Here is an 8,301-nt window from a genome sequence, read left to right as displayed (position 1 = left end):
AGCCTGTGGATCTACAGGTCTACTTTGTGGGCAGTATGGCCATTGGCCTCAGCAAGGCACGGGAGGAAGCATGGCTTCCTCGCTCACCAGGAGTTGATGGTGCAGTTGGAGGAAAAACAAGATCCCCCCCCCCCCAAAAAAAAAAGGAAAAAGAACATGATTAAGTGACCCTACATGGGAACAGTGCAAGCTGGTAAATGCTGTAGTGGAAGCTGACTAGCAGAAGCTAGTCAGAAGTTCTTTAGATGGCAGAAGCCCAGGAAGGCCTCAAGGGACATTTTGAATTTTGCAGCCGAGAGAAGACTTGCACTAGCATCTGGGGCTAGACATAGGGTATGGAAGTCAGAGGGATGACGAAAATATGACGGATCGTTTCTGTGGCATTGAGGAGGCCAGTCTGGTAGAGCAGAGAGCAGGAGTTAGCAGCTGGGTGGGGTGAATTGGAGACAACCTTGAAGGTCAGAGAGAAGAGTTCAGATATGAGGTAGTAGGGAGCCAGCTTAGGCTCTTGAGCTGAGGAGGAGTTCATTAAACTTTCCTGCAGATTGACCAAGTCACTTATGAACTGGAGGCAGCACCCCCGATGGGGAGGCCAGTTAGGATGCTGCAGAAACAGAAGGTGGGGACAACAGATGGACAGGGACAAGCAACTGTTCAAGGGGGAATTGCAGGAAGCCTGTGCTGTGGCCATGAACCTTCAGTTTTGATGGTGAACCTGGACCCATGTGAGGACCTCTGGCATTCTGCTTTTGGCTGGGCTCTGCTGGCCAAGGGCAGGAAGAACATTCTGGGAAGATGATCTGCCTTAGCACAGACTTATGGTCAGAAAGGGATGCTGCAGGTAGCTGCTGGGAAGAGGGGGCCCCAAGGAGTCCATCATTCGGGGCCTCAATAGGAAGAGACGGCAAGTCCCTGTTGTATTTTAACTTGAGTGGGCTTTTGGTCAGATGGTGGGATGTTGGGAAAGGACTTCCAAGCCAAACCAGGTTGGATAGGTAACAAACAAACAAACAAATAAATAAATAAAACAGGAGGTGATGTTCTAAGTGATGCAGTCATTTATGCAAAGGCTTGGAAGCCGAACCAGGCACAGCACATCCCTTGGCCTGTGAGGAGACAGCCTGTTAGGGCAGAGGTCCCCTGGGTACGGGCGCCCAACAACTGACCCAGTGAGTCACCCTCAGATGGCTAATTCACTGTCTAAGTGGCCAGGGAACTTGAGTCAACAGTGGCATTTAGAACTTTTACTTTTGTGCCAGGCAGCCTGAGGCTCTGCGGATGCAGCGGTGTCCAGGACACTGAAGGCCCCGCCCTCACCAAGCAGGGAGGCTGCAGAAGCCAGACATTAGTAACATTTTGTTTGTAAGAAGTGCTGGGACTGAAGGTGTTGGGGACCTAGCAATACCGCACAGGGCCACGTGCACGGAGGAAGGGAAGACTTCCCTCAGAAGAAGCACTTGCCCATCAGTCTACCTGCAACCTGCCGGTGACACAACCTAAGGCTGAAGGGGTGGGGGAGAGGTGGAAGAGGGGAGGACACAGCAGGAAGGAGTGGCCTAAGCGAAGACCCCAGCGGGGAGAGGGGCAGAGGCAAGGCTGGAGGCAAATCAGAGGGGGAAGAACTCCGCAGGCAGATGTGAGGAGGCTGTCAGGCCAGAGCTCCTTCGGCTGGGATGCCAGGGCTCGGGGTCCATGCAGGCAGGCAAGAGCCCATACAATCACAGGGATCTGATCTTAGCCCATAGGACAATGACAGCATGGCAACTTAAATGGAGAGAAGGCCAGGGCAGGACCATGGCATGCCCCTTGGGGCCACACCAAAGATCCCAAGTGGGAGACTGTCACTGTGATGCTCTGGAGCCCTCTGGGCTGGTGAGGAGAGTGCGCTGGGGGAGGCCTGGGTAGCCCGTGGGGCAGTCTTGGGGCCAATGCGATGGTCCAGAGAGTTGAGGGTCAGGCATAAAGGAGATACAGCTGCCTGGTTCCCCTGCAGCTCTCAATTACAGCAAATGTCCCCAGACAGGTTAGTGATTCTATCAAAGCATCCAACCTGGAGACCCACATTTACAGATAATGTGCATGAAGCCAGCTAATTCAGTGATCCAATTATTAAGTTAGAGCATCTATGACTTAATTTCATTGGCCGCCAGCAAGGCATCCTTCAAGTAAATTGACATCTGCTTTGCCATTCCCTTTTAAAATCAGAACAATCGATTTGGTTAAATTTTATACAGAAACCGTCTTTTGCAGTGCCCCAGGCAGACCTCGGAAAAGCTTGAGAACAAAGTGCCTCCTTTTTAAAAATTGTAGTTTCTTATATATATGTATATTAAACAGCTAGTAAAGTTGGCATGAAGGGGGAAAAAAAAAACCCTAATTAAATGAGACAGATCCTGGTTGAGACCTTCCGGGAACACTTGAAAAGAATTCACAGTCTGCTATTGTTCAGTGCAAATCAACGTCAATCAAGCCAAGGTGGCTGATGTTATTATTTTCTGTCTTCTATGTCTGTTGATTTGTTTGTTCAGGTGTCCTAGCAATTGCTGAGAAAAATGTACTCAATTCCCTCGACTTGATTATGGAATGTCCATTTCTCCCTTTAATTCGGTCCACTTTTCTTTCAGATATTCTGAGCCCTATGATTGGTGCATATGCATAATGACTCATCTTGGTGTGATTGACATGTTTACTGCTATGAAGTTTCCTTCTTTATGTCTGGGTTTAAAGTTTTCTCTGAAATTGACATAGGCACTTCAGCCTTCTTGTGCTTAACGGTTGGCATGTACTGGATTGTTTCCATTCATTTGCTTTCAACCTGTGTGCTTTTTGTTTTAATTTAAGGAATGTCTGCTAGAGATAGCATAGAATCGAGACAATTTTTTAATTCATTCTAAAATTTTCTTTTTTAAAATCTTAGGGTCCTTTACTGTTTAATATAATGTTTCACATAGCTGGGTGAAATTTCATTTTATTTTTGTTTTCTGCTTGGCTCCTCTATTTTTTTTGTTTATGTTCTTTCTATCACACCTTTTAAAATAATTTGAATTTTTTAGAATTCCTTTAATTTAAATCTTTCCATTTCTTTCTAGCTTTTCTTTGCATTATTTGCACAGCAACTGCCTGACAGAGTACATTATACATGCTTACCTTTTCAGAGTCCATTTATAGTTAATGATAGACCACTTCACATAAAATATAGAAATCTGGCCACATTAAAGCCCCATAACCACCTCCATCCTTTAAGTTGTAGTTATTCCGAGTAATACATTTATCCATGCCATAAAGTCCTCAAGATAATATCATGACTTTAATTTAATTTTATTTGTATTTATTTATTTGGGGGTTGGGGGTTGAACCCAGGACCTTGAGTAGGGTAGGCAAGTGCTCTACCACAGAGCTACATTTCCAGCTCTGGCTTTAATTTTAAATAAAGATGTACAAAGAAATAAGAGGGAAAACGGCAAGACTCAAAACCAAACAATCCACCCAATACCCTTTGCTTTGAGCAGACATTCACCCATCCTGAGGTTCTTCATTCTTTTCTGAGGGTCTGGTTTCCATCCACCATCCTTTCCCTTTGGTCTGGCTTGAAGATGGAGAAAAGACCTGCCTGTTCCTGGAAGACATTTTCCCCATGTGGCCTCTGTGTTCAGGACAGCCAACCCTGTAGGGACAGCCTTTGTAAGGTCTTCATGGTCACCAGCCCCTTTGATGGACACATCATGGCAGGGGACCTTAAGTTTGGAGAACCAAGTTGGTTGTCTGCCTCGGTTTCTGAGTGCACGGTGATGGGCAGTTCTTGCAAGGCCTGTTTCTTGGTTTATTTCCACCGGTTTCCAGATCCCATTCCTGGTTCCCTCCCCGACAGGACATGCTTCCAGTTCAATCCATCCACACCCTGGACAGGAACAAAACATCCAAAATGTGCAGTGTGTGCTTTTCATACACCCACCTGGATTGTGCTATAGAACATCCTCTCTTGCCAAGAGCAGTGGTGCACACCTGTAATCCCAGTGGTTTGGGAGGCTGAGACAGAAGGATCGCCAAGTCAAAGCCAGCCTCAGCAACCGTGAGTTGCTAAGCAACTCAGTGAGATCCTGTCTCTAAATAAAAATACAAAATAGCGCTGGGGATGTGGCTCAGTGGTCGAGCGCTCCTGAATTCAATCCCTGGTACAGTCCGACCCCACCAAAAAAATATTCTCTCTTCCCCTTCCTCCCCTTCCCTCCTTCCTCCTCTTCTTACTCCTCCTCCTCCTCCTCCTCCTCCTCCTCCTCTTCCTTCTCTCTTCCTCTTCCTTCATTTGTACTCAAAACGTTCTAAACTCGCCTGTGGAGGTGTGTGTGATTCAGGTGTCACTTCAAATGGCTCCCTGGTGCTTCTCAGTGAGCATCCTTCACTTCACTCACAGGATTCCCCCATCCCTACTGCCCGCAAGGAATATGTCCCAAGCCCCCGGCAATGCCTGAACCACAGACAGTACAGAACCTTGTCTTTATTATTTTTTCCTGTCCATACATACCTATGATGAGGTTTAATTTATAACTTAAGCACAGTAAGAGATTAACAACAATAGCTAATAACAAAATAGAGCAATTATGACAAATAACTAATTATAATAAGAAGTCTCACAAGATCCTCTTACTGTGTGTACCCTCCTTGTGGTGATGGCAGGCGATATTAAAGGAGGCACTTGACAGCTTCTCTTTGGCATATCTCAATTGCCAGATAACTACTCCTGTGCTCTGGAGCTGTAATTAGGTAAAATACGGGTTGCTTGCACACATGCACAGCAAGACCACATCAACCGAGCTGATGGCGGATTGATGAACAGGGCAGGGAGCGTGCCTGATGCAGATATGCCAGACAAAGGGATGATTCCTGTCCCAGGCTGGATGGAGAGGCACGCTACAAGGTTTCATCATGCTCCTCAGAAGGGTTGCAAAATTTGAAACTTATAAATTGTTTACCTCTGGGATTTTCCCATTTCATATGTTCGAGCCATGGTTGACCACTGGTGACTGAAACCTCAGAGAAAACCCCTGGGTCAGGGGAACGACACTGTGGATTCCCTAGTGATAGACACTGAGATTGCCTCAAGCCTCCACCTCCACAGACAGCATGGCAGTAACCACTCTTGGCACTCTGGCAGGGAGAATTCTGAGACATAGATGGGAGAGAGGAGGCAGCCTGGAGGGTCCCTCTTGCTTCAGGACAGTCTCAGCCCTGGGCCCTCTCACCTCCTGCATTCTCTCCTGCTCTGCCCAAGTCTCTCACAGCAGAGAGCCCTTCCCTCAAGTCACCCATAAAGCCATCACTAGCACGTGGCTTTGTACACCAGGATGTTAGCAAAGCCTTTGGGAGTCTTTGGCCTAGGGATGCTGTGTCTCACAGTCTCTGAGTGATGCAAACTAGCCCTGTCTAGATGGAAGCTTCATTTCCTCTCATTGAAGGACCAGGGGACTAAGGGTCTGGTCACAGAACAACCATGCCCAACTGGGGAGGGGCTCACACCCAGCAGTGTGAACTGTCCCTGGTGAGCTGGGGATCCTATGGTGTGTCCTGTGTGCACCCAGGCTTTCCCAGAAACAGCTCTGTGTGCAAAGGCCTCCCTCTGCAGGGAGCCACTGGGGAGCTTGTGCCGGACCAAATCCAAGGCTTCAGTCTGCAACCAGTCAACACCCTTGCTTCCCGGGGAGCTATTCGATCTGGCTTTCTGGGGTAGAGAAAGACCCTGGGAGAGAGATTGCTGGCTCAGAAAGTGGGCGCTTACTTCCAGAAAACCCTCCTGACTGCTCTTCAGAGAGCCCGCGGCAGCCCCACTTCTCCAAAGGAAGGGTACCAGGTCCTTACTCATCACCAACAAATGGCCTGACAACTTCCTGCTGTTGCCAGTACTGGAGGTGTAGCACTGTGTCTGGCTGCCATTTTGACTGGCGATCTGATTACTAGTGTGTCCAGTGTCTCTTCATGAGCTCTGTATTCTTTGGGCTCCCCTTTGTTCCTGCCTGTTCCTGTCCAGTTCTCTGCTGGTAGTGAACCAGGTGTGGCTGCCGAGGATCCATTGTGTCCCTTCAGGATGCCTCTGTTCGTTCCTGCTCTCACCCATGATTTGAATTCCACAGCTCAATGCACAGGGAGAAGTGGGTGTCCTTTGTTCCCTGGTTCTCTGGTGGGAGGGAGCACCCGAGGCCCCCGGGAATGCCTGGGCCTTCCCTGCCTTCAGCACCTGCTGCTCCCCAGGAAGGGAGAGCCTCACTCTGTGTGAGCACAGCCTTGGTGGCAGGTGTGAGGCTCCTCCCACTCCCTCTCTGGAATCACTCTATGACAGGACTGTTATCATGCTCCAGGGCTAGAGAGAAGCCCACACTCATAATGGTTACGCTGCTTGCCCAAGCTCATGTAACTTGTGAAAGTGACCCAGCCAGGATGCTATGTCTGGGTGTCCCTCAGATTAGTGAATCTCAATATCTATTTCAAAAAACTGCTATGAGGGAGATCCAAGATGGCGGACTAGAGGGAGGCTGCGTAACTTGTGGCTCCGTAACTCCAGTTTCAAGCAGAGAATATCTGTTTCTCGGTAAGGCAGTTTTTGCTGCTTATCGATCCCCTGCTGTGTACCCTATTTGTCTGCTATGATCACCTGCTGTCTGCCAGCATATCGACGCATTTTTGAGTGCAGATTGCTCATTGTCAGGCACCTATCATCCGCCATTTGCCTGCCTCTTGCCTGTCCATCACCTGCCTTACACCTATCCATCACCCAACGCACAAGGTTCACCTCCGGATCGTCCGACAACAGTCAGCAAACTGATCGCTGACCGCCAGTGGAGCACCAGATGCCTGCTGTTGCCTGGAAGTTCTCTGTCACAGTACCTGCAGGTTTGATTACATGTGGCTGCCGCCATTTTGAGACAACAGCCAGGCCCCGTAGGACCCCTGGCCGGACTGACTGAGCCCCGTCTCCAGGATCCCTCAGCCCGACCCATCACTCCCTGCCTCTTGGGCCCTCACATCGACTGACTGCTCCCTGCCGCCAGGACCCCCAGATCAACTGACTGCGCCCTATCACCAGGTCCCCAGACTGACTGATTGCAACTGGCCTCCAGGATCCCACAACCACACCAAACACACCCGACCTCCAGGATCCCTGCCTGACCAACTGCATCTCGCCTCCAGGACCTCCTGCTGACCACGGCCACACCCTGAGCTGCAGCTCCCCATTTGCCAACACATTTCGAAGCCAGAGCAGCCATCTTGGATAATCCTGGAAGCCAGAGCTCCAATCTTTAGGTGGGGCAAATCCCATCCTGCGTCTGCTGGAGGCTTGAAGCTCATTATCAGGTACCTCCCATGCATCAGGCTACTGAACACTGGGAGGTTTCATTACTATATGACTGTTATACTATAGATTTTCTTTTTTCTCCTTATTGAAAAAGTTTAAGTTTTATTTCTTTACTTTTCTTGCTCTCTTTTCCTTTGGTTTACCTGTTCCCTCAGAGTATCTTTCTCCCTTTTTTTGCATGCTAACATCCAATTTCTTTTGATTACACTCTCACCCTTTCTAGTATCTAAAACTTCTGTGTATTCTTTTCTTATCCCATTAACAGCCACATTCTACATCCCTCTGCACCCTCTTTGTCCTCCATTTGAAACTGCAGATGTTATTGCAAATCTGTTTGTTTTACTGAAGATAATATTCGAACTCATTCTGTTTATTATGACAATTTTGTTATTGTCCCCATAGGGGCTATTTGGTCTAGGATTGCATAGTGTCTGAATTGGGCACTGCTAATATTGATCTCCCCTTAAAGAAAGGGTTTTGGAAACCTATAGGGCCACTATAAGCCTATAGGGGGAAATCTGCAATATCCCAGATCTGCACTGCTAGAGGGGAAGATACATGAACAACACGGAAAAACAAGGGAAGAAAATGATCCAAACAAATCTAGATTCTGCATTAATAGAATCCAATGACAGTATGTTAGAAGAAATGTCAGAAAAGGACTTCAGATTATACATGAGTAAGATGATTCATGAAGCAAAGGATGAGATAAGAGAGCAAATGCAGGCAATGAGTGATAATGCCAATAAGCTGAAAGAGCAAGTGCAGGAAGTAAAAGATCATTTCAACAAAGAGATAGATTCTCAAAAAAAAAAAAAAAAAAAACCAAAAGGAAATCCTTGAAATGCAGGAAACAATAAACCAAATAAAAAACTCAATGGAAAGCATCACCAACAGACTAGACCACTTGGAAGACCAAACCTCAGACAATGAAGACAAAATATTTAATCTTGAAA

The sequence above is a fragment of the Sciurus vulgaris genome (assembly GCF_902686455.1).
Source record: "Sciurus vulgaris genome assembly, chromosome: 4".
NCBI lineage: Eukaryota > Metazoa > Chordata > Mammalia > Rodentia > Sciuridae > Sciurus > Sciurus vulgaris.
This window is presented reverse-complemented; position numbering follows the sequence as displayed.